We start from the raw sequence: 14,031 nt of genomic DNA on the forward strand, positions 1-14,031 counted from the left end.
AAATAAAGAACAGGCTGACAGGGACAAGAAGGGAGAGGGGAGGGAATTTCAGGGAAAAAAAAGGAAGGATTCTCAGGAGCAAGTATAAAGGACACATGGACAAAAACTAAGGGGGGTGGAATGGGAGGGAGGTGGGGGCACTTGGGGTGTGGGGTAGGATGGGAATAAAAGACAGAAAACTGTACTTGAAAAATAATTAAATAAATTAAAATATAAAATAAAATAAAAACTTTGAAAATGTGAAGGAAAAAATGGTAATTGTAAATTTGACAGAATTTCACAATTTAAAAAATTGGAACAAAATTTTAGAACTATATTAGTCTTTGAATTAATAGGTTAGTAACTGCCTTTTTCTCTCTCCACTTAAACCCAATAAATGCTTTATTATATTAACATTTCAAATTATAAAGTAGATTTCCTACTCTTCATAACACAAAATTAGTAAAAAGACTGTCTAAACACGATCCATTAGTGAAAAGAATAAAAGAAAAAAGCTTAAATTGAAAAGTGTATAAGGGTACATAAAAGTTGCAAAAGAGACATTTAGACAGTTGAATCAAGATTACTTGGTATTGAAAACCGAGTTGACAAGTAATCTTTTATTTCTGGGGATAATTATTCAATTTGATTTTGAATAAGCTTTACATCTTAGCCTTTGCTAAGGATGTAGTTCTGAAAGGTATACTTTGGAGCAAGGTAAAAATCACTAATTTCATCTTCCAAATATTATTTAAATCAAGCTTATCTGCTTAAAGAAAAACTTTTTTAAGGACTAAAAGATTTTATATATTGGAAAATTTATTGGAGACCACTTTAAATAAAAATGCTATTTTGATCCAAATCACCCTGCTTCTCTTATGCCATTAAGAATGGGTAAAAAGAAGGTTAAAGGCTTGCAAAGTTTTTCATTGCTTGTACTTGCCATTATTTTCCACAATTCACAAATTGATTTTCTGGCTTTATAGCTATGAGAGACAGTGGGCCTTTTTAATACTATAATTTTTCATAAGCTGATGAGTACAGGGATGATGAATGAGTGTTCATCCCAGAGCCTCCTCCAAATGGGCTCTTTAAAAGAATGTTGTTGTTTTGAAGTTATTTTTATTTCATTGTATTATGTATTGCTTTGCAGAGCCTCTGGAAATTACATTCTTTTCTTATCAGTTAGTATTAAGACCTACAGATTTCTTTTTGTTCCTTTCAGGGATGGAGGCTATTTTTAGCACATTGTGCTGAAGAATGAGACAGATGGGTACCTTGTGCTAGCCCACATGCAAAGATAAGGCAGACAGGTGGTATTAATATAAGGTTGTGGCTATAAATTATTGATTAGAAGGTGGTTCTAAAAATATGGATGAATAGAGGCAGAAATGATACCCTCAAAAAGAAGGCCAGCATAGAGAAATAAAAGGTAGTATTGGGTTGTTCATAGAGTTCATTTATTTTGTTCTGTACAATGGGTCTGGAAGTGCTTAGGTGTCTTTAACATCATATGAAACAATTTTGTTAGAGTGTATTGTGATAGCTGTCATATCAGCAGGCATTCAAAAAAACTAATCAAATTGGTGAATTTTTGTGCAGCCATTTTAATATTGAAGATGGAAGAAAATACTCAACCTTTTCAGCATATTATGCTTTATTATTTCAAGACAGGTAAAAATGCAACTGAAAACACACATAAAAAATATGTGCAGTGTATGAAGAAGGGGCTGTGACTGACCAAATGTGTTAAAGTAGTTTGCAAAGTCTCTTGGTACTTAGACATTTTGGCCCAATAATTCTTTGCTGTGAGGCTGTCTTGTGCATTTGAATATGGTTAGCAGCACCCTTGGCCTCTACCCACTAGAAGCCAATAGAGGAGATAGCTGACATACTCAAAATATCTAGATCAATACAGTTATTGGTGAAAATAAAAAAAAATGTGTCTTTTATAAAAAAATTAATGGGCTTTCTGGGCCAACCCAATAATACCTCAGCTTCCTTCTCTCTCTGTCTCTAGGGTGCAGCTTCCTGTCGGCACTTAATGCTCGTTACAAAAAGCAAGTTTTCAGACATGTTACAGAGTGCCCATGTGTGTCTTCAATGTTTCCCTCTCGATGGCTTCCTCCCTTTACTGAGAGTGAGCCCATTCAACTTACTCAGATATCCACATAGTTCTTAAATCTTTCCATTTTCCCTAAGGTATCTACACTTAGGAAAATAACCTTGTCTTTAGACAGGAGATAATACAGAGACAGGGATAGGTTGATTGCATGGTTAATATCCGTTAAGAACATTGACAGCAGATATACCTAAGGATGCAGGACATGTTTAAAAAAAGTGAATGAGCATAGAAAACTCTTGCTTTTGTTCATTTGTCTGTCTGTTCATTGTACTCATCCATCCAACTGTTCATCCAATCTATCTGTGCTGTCTATTAGCCTATCTATCTCATCCATCTATGTATTTTTATACAGTATGGGTTACTGTATTCACCCTTCTCAGTGTAGAGCTTTGGGAGCATTGACAAATACAAATATACAGTCAACACCACAATCATGATAGAAAACAGTGATAACTCTCCAGGAATTTTTCTTCTACTCTGGTGTACTTAGTTACCGCCACCACTAGCGACCCCTGATGTTTTTTCTCTTCCCTTAATTGTGCCTTTTCCAGAATGTCATATGAATAAAGATGTATATATAGCCCTTAGGGTCTCGCTATTTTTATTGCCACAGTGTGTTTCTGGTTCATCCATTTTGAAGTGTGTGTTAGTAGCTTGTTTCTTTCTATTGACAAGTAATAACTCATGTGTGTAGGAACTACTGTTTGCAAATTCATTCTAGTTTTTGGTGATTATGGGCAAAGTCACTGTGGACACTCAGAAAAAGTTTTTGTATTAATGTAAATTTTCTCTTGGGTAAATACTTAGGAGTGGAGTTTTCCCACTTTTGAATAATAAATGAATGCTATAGTTTTATGTAATCTCTTTTGTGAATGTATCTCAAGTATGTAAAGGCAAAAACATTAAATTTGAGTGAACTGATAAAATTGAGTTTCCTAACTTACAAAGGTGAAAACTATAGGATACAATCTACTTGCTGAATCAGGATATTGTCCTTTTATATATACCTCTATAATCTGTGTGTTAATGTCACTTTTAGAATATTTTATTGAGATATATTTCATATCTATAAAATTCTCCCTCTTAAAGTACACAACTCAGTGGGCTATTTTCTATATTCATAGAAGTCTGTATCGTTCCAGTGATCTAATCTCAGAACGTTCCATACCGCCTAAAAGAAACCACTTATTCTCTACTGACTCATTCTTATTCTAGTTACTTTCCCTTTCCCTCTTCCCCCTCTGCCTGGAAACCATGAGCCCACTTTCTATCTCTAAGAATTTGTTTATTTTGGACATTTTATTTACGTAGATTCACACATAATACGTTTTTATGACTGATTCTCACACTTGACATGTTTTCCAGGTTCATCCTTATTGTAGTATATATCAGTACTTTATTACTTTTTATTACCAAATAATGTGGATATGACATTTTATTTATTCATTCAACAGTTAAACATTTATTTTTTTTTATTTTTGGCTATTATAAATAATTCTGTTATGAACATGTGTGTATACATTTTTGTGCAGACATATAGTTTAGTTTCCTTTGAGTGTGTGCCTGGGAGTGTAATTAAAGGGTCATATGGTAATTTTAATATTTTGAGAAAGTACCAAAGTGTTTTCCAAAGTGACGATTGTGTTATATTTTTACTGGCAAATAATGAAGTTTCAAATTTCTCCACATTCTCACCAACATTTGTTACTGTCTGTCATTTCTATTTTAGAAATGGATACTATTCACATCCAGTGGTTGTGAATAGTATGTCATTGTGGTTCTGACTTTCATTTCTCCAAAGACAAATAATGATTTTGAGCATCTTTTTATGAAGGTTCTGACCATTGTTTTTATTTTCTATGGAGAAATATCTATTCAAATTATTTGCTCTACTTTTTAAATTGGTTTTCTTGTATTTTTATTGTAGAATTATAAATTTTCATTATGTATTAGATGGTAATGGAAAATACAATAAAGATGAAATATTAAAAGAAGAATATGTATGTCATTGCCAGATATGACTTGAAAATATTTTGTATTATTGTTTTTTATTCTCTATTTCATTTATTTTTACTTTCATCTTTTTAAAAATTTTCTTCCCTCTGCTCGCTTTGAGTTTAGTCTATTTTTTTCTACTTTCCTAAGATGGAAGGTTATGTAATTGATTTTATTCTTTTTTTTTAATATATGCATTTACAGGTACAAATTTTACTCTAAGTCTTGATTTAGCTGTCTACCATGTTGTGGTATGACACTTTGTTTTCACTCATCTCAAAGCTTTTTCTAATTTACCTTGTAATATATTCTTTAACCCATAGGTTATTTATAAATGTTTTGTTAATTTTCTCATGTTTGTGAGTTTTCTAGCCCTCTTTCTGTATTTGATTTCTAATTAATTCCATGTTGCTTGAACAAAACAATTTATGTGATTTAAATTACTTTAAATTTATTGAGGCTTCTTTTATGACCTAATGTAAGATTTTTATATGGCGAATAATTCATATATACATGCGAGAGATGTATATTTTGCTGTTGTGGTTGGAATGTTCTATATATCTATAGCTTATAGTGTTGTTCAGATCTTTTATTTACTGGGTTGGCCACAAAGTTTATGTGTTTTTTCCATAAAAGACACATTTTTCATCTTCACTAATAACTTTGTTAATTTAGATATTTTGAGAGTGTCAGCTCTCTCCCCTGTTGCATAATGTTGTTGTTTTCAATTACTGTCTTGATTTCATCACCATCACATTCAGCTGGTCCACCCGACCATGGAGCACCACCCAGTGAGAAAGCTCCAGCATGAAACTTTACAAACCACTTTGGGGCAGGTTTGATCAGTCACAGCATGCTCTCTGTACACCGCACAAATCTTTTTTTGCATTTTAGTTGTATTTCTCCCTTTCCTGGAGTAATAAAATATACTATACTGAAAATGTTGTATATTATTTTCATCTTCAATATTAAAATGGCTACACAAAAATTCACCAATTTTGATAAGTTGTTTTTTAAATGTATGCTGATATGACTGCTGTCACAATATAATCTAACAGTTGTTTTCCATGAAATTAAAGACAACTATGCACTGCTAAAACCATCTTACGGGAAAAACCAAACAAAATTTTGACCAATACTTGATCTTCTTATAATTGTTTTATCTATTACTGAGAGTAGGCTATTGATGTCTCCAAGTCTCCTTTTTAATTATCTATTTTCTCTTTATTTTTTTCAGGTTTTAGTCATGTGTTTTGATGTTTTGTTGTTGTATATATGTTTATAAATTATATATGTTTCTGGTTGATTTTATCATTATAAAATGTACTTCATGTACTTAATAAAAAATTTTGTCTTAAAGTCTGTTTTCCTGATATTAAAATAGCCACTGTTTTTTGCTTTTGTTTACTATTTGTATCATATAGCTGTATCCATTCTTTTTAAATCTTTCTTTCTTTGCATGTAAAGTTTGTCTCTTCTATGCAACATATTTTAATTATGTTTTTATTCATTTTGCCAATGTCTGCTTTTGACAGAAGATTTTTTAAAAATCTACTTACTGCTTTTTTAAAATCTTCACCTGAGGATGTGTTTTACTTCTCTGAGAGAGAGAGAGAGAGAGAGAGAGAGAGAGAGAGAGAGATGAGTAATGTTGATGTGAGAAAGAACCGTCCGTCAGTTGCCCTGTCCCTGCCCTGCCCCTGTGTGTGCTCTGACCAGGGATGGAACCACAACCTACATATTCCCCATGATCAGGGACCAAACCCAAAACTTTTTTGGTGCATGGGATGGTGCTCCAACCAACTGAGCCACTCAGGTGTGGCAAAATCTACTTATTATTAATACAATTACTGACAGTGTAGGTTTTATCTGCCAATTTGGTGTCTGCTTTATGTTTTAAATATTTTCTCCTCTCTTTTACTCTGTTATTGCTTTCCCTTGGGTTATATAGATATTTTATAAATGTACAATTGAACTCCTTTAAAAATATATATATTCCAGTTTTTCTTAGTGATTGCTCTGAGGATTAAAATTAACATCTTAAGTGAAGGCAATCTAATTTGAATTAATACCAACTTAATTTCTAAACTATATATAAACTTTGCTTTAATTTAATATCATTCTGTCTGTTTTCCTTTGAGCTATAATTATATTTTTGAACACTATAGACCCTTCAAGAGAAGTTTAAAAGTTTTGCTTTGTGCAGTTTAAATTACATAGAGGAAGATATGGGTTAAATATAAGAATACATTATTTTGTATTTATCAATGGAGTAACATTGACTGACAATCTTCACTCTTTATGCAGATTGTAGTTACTCTCCAGTGTTCTTTCATTTCAGCCTGAAGGACTCCTGTCAGTTGTTTCTTGTAAGATAGTTCTGCTAGCATCAGACTTCCTAGTTTTTTTTTTAATCCAGGAATGTCTTGTGTTCTCTTTCATTTTTTAAGTATAGTTTTGATGAAATAATAATTTTTGGCTGACATTCTTTTTTGTGCAGCCCTTAAAATATATCATCCCATAACTGTTACTACTAGTACCTGAGTGAGAGACAAAATTCAGACTGATAAACAAAATTAAATAGCAAAGGTCTGGGATGTCCTAAGTCAGAGTCAGTTAAAGGGCTGGTCAAGTGGTAGAAATACACTGTCATTGTCCTTTTGTCTTCCTAAGAAAGGTTATCAAGAATCTGAATTAAGCAAAGCAATTTGCTAGAAGTTGGAGATAAAGTAATAAAAAGTTCTGACCCTGATGATATCATTGGGAAGGACATTTAAAACAAATGATAGTAATATAAAACTTAGATTGAGTTTTAGAGATTTTAAAAATATTTTATTAAAATCTTTGGTGACATTGGTTAATAAAATTTTACAGATTTCAAGTGTATAACTCTATAATACATCACCTGTATATTGTATTGTGTGTTCACCACTCTAAGTCAAATCTCCTTCCATCACCATGTATCCCTGCTTCACCCTCTTCTACCTGCCCCAACCCTGCCCCTCCCATACTGTCGTCTGTGTCTATGAAGTTCTTGTTAACCCTTCTCCTTTTTCACCTAACCCCTCAATACTCCACCCATCTGACAGCTGTCAGTCTGCTTTCTCTGAGTCTGTTTCTCTTTTGCTTGTTAGTTTATTTTGTTCATTAGATTCCACATATAAGTGAAATTATATGATATTTGTCCTTCTCTGACTGTTTTATTTCCCTTATCATAATACTCTCCAGGTCCATCCATGCCATTGCAAAAGCTAAGATTTCCCTCCTTTTTACAGCCAACACATCAAGATACGCCCTGCAGGTTTGGTGGGGCAGGAAAACTAGAGGCCTGTGTACCAGGACCACTAAGCAACAGTAGGAAAGAACTGTTTTCACTACCAGAATTCAGACATATCAGAGCAGGCTGAGATGGTGTCATTCAAATGGGCTCTGAGGAGAGAATTGAGGAAAAACAGCCTGTGGAAAGCAGGGACCATGTATAGTAATTTGTATCAAGACTTAGTGTACAAAGGGAAGGGGCAGTTTGAGTACAGACCAGTGCTGACCATGTATGTATCTTTGTCTGAATCTAGGAAGCATAGTCGTCAAGGAAGTATTATCTTCCACATTGCCTTTGTTTAAGCTTCGACTTTCATTCTAGTGTAAGAACATTGTAAGAAAAAGAAGTGTATGTTGTTTCTTTTAATTTTTACCATGCAATTGAAAGTTGGTAGTATACTTATGATAGAAAGGAGAAAATGGAGACTGAGAATTTACATCAATTTTCAAAATTAAACCAGCAAGTATTGGACCTGGATGTCAGTCTAAATCTCGTGCTCTGTTGTCTAAGTGACATTGCCCACCCTCAAGGAATGCAGCAAATATGCAAACAGGAAAATATTCTTACTATAGAGACTTAAAGTTTAAGTCTTAAGAACAACAACAATAATTATTTGCTGTCTATGCATTTTTGCTTAAGCAAGACAATTGAATAGTTCAGGAAAAAAAGAGCTGAGGTCAAAGCTGGGAAATGAAAACTAGGTAGGTCTAGGGGCATATGAGAAATAATAAAAATCTAGTCGAAGGGACTAATCCAAGGCAAATCTAGGTTAGTGCTTGCATCTGATGGTCTCGGTTTATTTAGCAGATAGACAAGCCCTACTCTCAACTGATAAAGCCACTCTTTATTCTTCTTTTTCCTTTTTTTCTACTTCCTTTGGTAAATTACTATTTTGGTGAAAAATAACAACAACAACAAAACTATATATTGGGCTTTTTGCCCGTCCCTCCTAAGCAAGGGACAGAATCAAAGGATTTAGCTGAAAGCAAAACACTTCCTAAAACTTTGATCCTTTAATATGATGAAGATTCCACCAGCATTCAAAATTATTTGAAAAACCTATGCTTCTCATTTGAGACTTGATCTTAGAACCTTTATTTTCTGAATCACAGCAATCCTTATTTACAGTTGCTAAGAAACAGTATTTTTTAATTGCTGTGTGCTGGATCCATGGTATTATGTGGCAGCTCACTTCCTTCAAGTGGGCAAGGATGTCACTGGGAAAGTTGGGTTTGGCAGCCTGCCACTGCACAGGAGCATAACGCAATAGTTGATGGGGAAGGAAAAAGGTTTTTACCAACACGGTGCTCACTTTTGGGGAGCTGGGATGTTCCCTGCTCTCTTCTGCAAAACACAGAAATCTTCTTTCCAAAATGACTAAAATCCAAATCCAGGTTCAGAGACCCCCTCCATTGTTACCTGCCTTCCTTCCTGTGGCCCAAAGCTGCTACGATGACATGCTGGTGTCCCTCCAGCTCCGGGAGCTCTCCCTGTCTGGAGCATGCACCTGTGGGGCCACATCTGCACTACCACCCGCAGCGCCTTCCCTCTGGCAAGGGGCTGGGGTGCACTGCCAGATCACTGCAGCAGGTCATGGGAGTGTTCAGGCCACTGGGCCCCTGCGTCCAAGGCTGATTGTGTCCTCAGGGCTGGCAAATGTTTTTGGCCCATGCATCTGTGTACTGCACTTAGGGTGAAAGAATGGGAGCAGTTTGGGACCCCTGGGGTGTGGCATGGGGCCACAGTGTCCTGTGGGCAAAGCAAGAGCTGTGAGCAGGGCCTGGCATGTGCCAGGGTCTGGTTCTCCCCAACCAGGTGGGGAAAAAGGAATGCAAAAAGGGCTGAGTCTTTTCTGTGCCCTCTGTTTTAAATCCTCCACCAACCCTACCACCACCACCTGGGCAAAAGTGTCCAAATCCCAGGCCAATTCAGGCCAACGTCCACCATGCGAGTCAGCCCACACTATGTGTCTTCCCCTCCTCTCACTGCCATGATCCAGAAGCCACCAAGAGGGTTTTCTCGTGGTGCAGGGACACAGCATCTCTGCCAGAGGTGAAGCACCACCTTGTTACACCAGTGTGGCAACCTTTTCAGCCCTGTGCAGGCTTCATGCAAAACTGTGTCGTGAGCTGCCTTAGTTATTTACTTTTCCCCAGGGATATGGAAGCCCACTAAGCTCCAGCTCCAGTTTCAATGCAGGGCTTCCTTCAGTACGTCCCAACTCCTCTCAGGGGTCCCTCCCTTCTGTGTGGAAGGCAGGCTTTTCAGTCAGGCTCCAGCTTCAGTCCACTGCCCTGGGGCTCCTTGCAACCCCTGGCTTCTCTGGAGAAGTACATCCTCTAATACCAGATTGGGGACACCCTGCTCCCTGGCGATCTGGCCAGACTTCCCTCCTGTTACAATGACATTATGCACTTTCCTTTCAAGTCCTAAAAACATATTCTTAATTAAAATATCATATTGCTAGTGTGAGTTGCATATAATTTTGGCATCTTTCTTATAGCTTTGGAGATATATTTGGGGCACATTTTCTAAACAAGTTCTCTAAATTTTCTTAGAAAACAATAATTATTTCAAAAATGTATTAGAGAAATTGTCACTATTAAAGTGTTTTGCATAATAACTATTTTTTATACATTAGTGTTACATTTCTTATTTTTCTTATGCTTCTTTACATAGAAGGGCATAGCAGATTCAGTGGACTGTGTTATTACACTGTCCTCAAGAAAATTTAAGCACGTAAAAAATAAAATACTACCAGTTATTTTTTATGTATAACCATTTATGGACCAGAGAAAATTGCATTGTTATAACTTTTTTAAAAAATGTAATTCTTGTTCTAATGTACACTGCTGTTCAAAAGAGAATATAGAAAAAGGGTATTTATGGCCTTGGACAATTTTTACTTCCAAGAAAGAAAATATGGATATTCCAGTACTTGCTTGTTCCTTTGTCCCACCTTCCTAAAAAACAGACATTTTAAATTTTTACTTATTTTCTAAATACCAACTATTATGAATAACATTATTTGTGAAGATTACTGTCGTTTCTAGCTTTGGTTTTAGTCCTTTACACAGCTTCCTTGACAGAATGTCATCTTTCTTTGACATCTCTGCATGGAGCGATGGGAATCAAATTGTCTGATAATGCCATGTTACATCAACATAAAAATCCTTTCTATCTTGAGGAACTGAGAAAGGTATTTTTCTTTAATTCCTTTCTGTGTGAATTTGTGCCTGCAACCATACAAACAAATGGAAACTATCTCTGATGGGCAAAGCATTGAGAGTCCTGAATTATCTTTCTCTGGGACTCTGCCAATGGAAGTTCTGTGTAATAAAGAATTTAACCGCGTCCAAAAAAGAAGTCCAGCTTTGCTTTGGATTCTGGAAGAAAATCTCCTACTAAGCCTTTAAGATGTCATGCCTGATGGGAGTGTCTATTAGCCTTGGGACCTTGGGACACTGGTGGCCACATCAGAAAGGCCAACAATGGGATTCAGTGTGTGGACTTGGAGTCACATGGTGTCAGCAGACCTCCAGAAGGACTCTGACTGAGATTAGCATCTTGGTCTGTCAATCACAGAAGCCCTGACAACTCCAAACACTGAGGCTTGGTTGAGCTTTCTTGGCTAGCAAAATGTTGTGTGTATTTTCACACTCTGAGGAGAGAAAAGAAACTTGTCTATGAGACTACGGTGAGAGGCAAGAAGGAGTTTTACATTTAATGTCCTTTCTGAACTTTTCCCTACATGTGTCTTCCCTTTACTGATTTTAATCTCTATTCTTTCCATGTAGTGGGCTATAAATATGAGAATAAAAGCTTTCAGAAAGTTCTATGAGCCCTTCTGGTGAATCACAGAACTTCAGGGTAGTCTTGGAGACCCTCAAACTTATAAGTGGTTCAGGAGTGACAGCAGTCCTGTGTGGGAATAGTTGTCTCTAACCACACAGTTAACTAAAACACACCTTTTATTTTTCTAAATAGGAGAAATTCATTTTCAGCGCAGAGCAGTCTGCAATGGATTGCAGTAGGAAGTAAAACTAGTGAATACAGATTCTGACATCTTTCCGTGTGTGTCTATGTTTGCACATGTGTGTTGCTATGTGTCGACTGTAGCTTAGTCTCCATTTGTTGACTCAGACACTCAAAGGAGTATAAGAAATTTTTCTTAGAAAAATTTAGCGACTTTTACAAACTTCTGAGAATACTGGGTTACACAACTGGGCACTGTAATTAACTCGCACCTCACTGAAAACTACAGCCTAGAATCTGGACTGTGAAGAGCTGAGAAGGCAGCCGTCACCTTCTGTCCAGACCATGGAGCTAGCAGGTGTTCATGCCATCTCTGAAGTATTTGGACATCGTGAAGCACAGGTCTGAAGAGCCCCTTCATTTCTAATGGACTACAGAATTGTGGATGCATTCTTAAAGCTTCTTTATTGTCACTAAGGTTTTGAGTAAGCATCATACAATATATAGAGAAAACAAGGAAACATTTTTGAACTGAAAACAGACACCTTAATTTGAACCTCAGGTTTGCCTTTAAGTAGCTGTAAAACCTTAGGCAAGCTATTTTAATGTCTCTGTGCCTTAATTTTCCTATTTTTAAAGCAAGCAGTTGGACTAGATTCTCTCTTAAGCCTCATGTAGCTCTAAAATGAGGTGATGTTTCAAAATTTAGCTTCTAAACTTGGGTCTGATTTCCCGGAGTTCTCTCTCGCCTGCTAAGCTAGGAACTGAACGTCTGCTGCCTTTCTCCCTCCAAGAGCAGGTGCAGCTAGGGAATCTCTGTCATTGGGGTTCACGATTTCCCCTTTCAAGCCAATTTAGAAAACACTTGTATTCAAATGTTTTTTGACATGCCTACTTTTTATCCTGTAAGAAATACAGTTTTAATTAATATACTTTATTTTATACCTCAAATTACTTTAATAAATTACTTTAATAAATGCCATAGAATAAATTTATAAGAACTATTTTTAAAATAGATGGTGATAATTGAACTCTCTACTACTAGCTGTAATATGTTTTATAACACCTGTATTTTATTTAAATTCTACTTCACCCTAGCATTTCCAAACCACGAACTCATATAATGATCTGTATCAGGCTGTTAATAGGTGTCATCATAGGATGGATGGAAAATGGAGAGGATTATTTGGGATCAAGGAAAAAAGGAGTGGAAGAAGGCAGAAAAAAAAAAGAACCAGTGCTTAATTTCTCTTAGAATTAAGTACCATGATGGAATCGTTGTATTTATATAAACATTGTGTGAAAGTGCACACATGCACATAATTAGAAAACTTGTGCTTTAAATGAATGTCTGAGATCTATTTACAGATATGTGGAAATAACTGTTTAAAAAGGAACATGGAACCTCAGATTACAGATGAAGTCATACAGCATACGGTGTGAGTCAGTTCTGGAGTCCAGCAACTGTGTGGGGGTGTGTATTTGATGGGCAAGGAGAACTCATGGCAGTGCACATGCCAGCCGCTAACATGGGTTATCTGGGAAAGTAGGATTTGGTGGGCGGGTTCAAATGAGTTAATAATCTCTCTTCTACCTAACACTGAGTTTTTGTTTTTTATTGTTGTCTTAATGCATGCATTACTTTTGTAACTTGAAAAACCTCAAATTAGCTGTAGAGATATAAACTGCTAGTATTTGTTAATTTTCTTTTCAATATATGAGGGACTGCACATTGATAAATATGTACTACTTTCTGTGTATTTAGTTTTATACCCAGTTTATAAAGCATCTTTATTTCATAAAGGGTTGACAATAATTTTCTTAAGCATTTAAGCATGGATAAAATATAATTAATTAAATTTATTAAGCTACTAAAGCTTAATAAATTTATAATCTCATTGAGTATTTAAAACACTTTAAACATCAAGCATAACATACACAAATACAATAATTATCAAATATATTGTACGTTAGTCACCCCTTGTCCACAGAGTATGAGTTCCAAGACCTCCAGTGAATCTGCAACCACAGAGAGTACTTAACCCTACATACACTGTGTTTTTTATACATACATAACTTTTTATTTAAAGGAAGCACTTTATGGTTTCTCTTTGGTGTATGCAAATCTGTGTGATTTTTTAACTTCGTTTCTTTTTTCTAAAGTGTACATTGTATATATGTGAAATGATTGTCCAGTATTATATATTTCATAGAACTGTTATTGTATAATATCTGCCCACTCTTTTAGCATTATTAAAACATTAGTAGTGCATTATTAGTGTCATTATAATCTGATGGTAATCTATAGAATTAATTTCTTAGAAAATGAGGGAATACTTCTGAGAAGTTAACCTCTTTATGACTTTTGTCTAGTTCATCATTTTAGAAAACAACATTTAGTTCATCATTTTGAAACCTCTTCCCACCTAGATATAATAAGAATCCATTAGTGCTGACCAGCTCCTGTTTTTATAGGATACTTTGGATTGTGTATAGTTTATAGTGTTTACTCTTATCTGTAAACATACTACATACACAGAAAACAGTGTACAACATGTACATTATAAAAAGACACATACTTAATAGAAGCAAAATGCCTATGTGATTAATATTAACTAATGTTAATTTTCCTTTATCC

Source organism: Artibeus jamaicensis, unplaced genomic scaffold (assembly GCF_021234435.1).
Source record: "Artibeus jamaicensis isolate MK-2021 breed Jamaican fruit bat unplaced genomic scaffold, CSHL_Jam_final contig_391, whole genome shotgun sequence".
NCBI classification, from domain to species: Eukaryota; Metazoa; Chordata; class Mammalia; order Chiroptera; family Phyllostomidae; genus Artibeus; species Artibeus jamaicensis.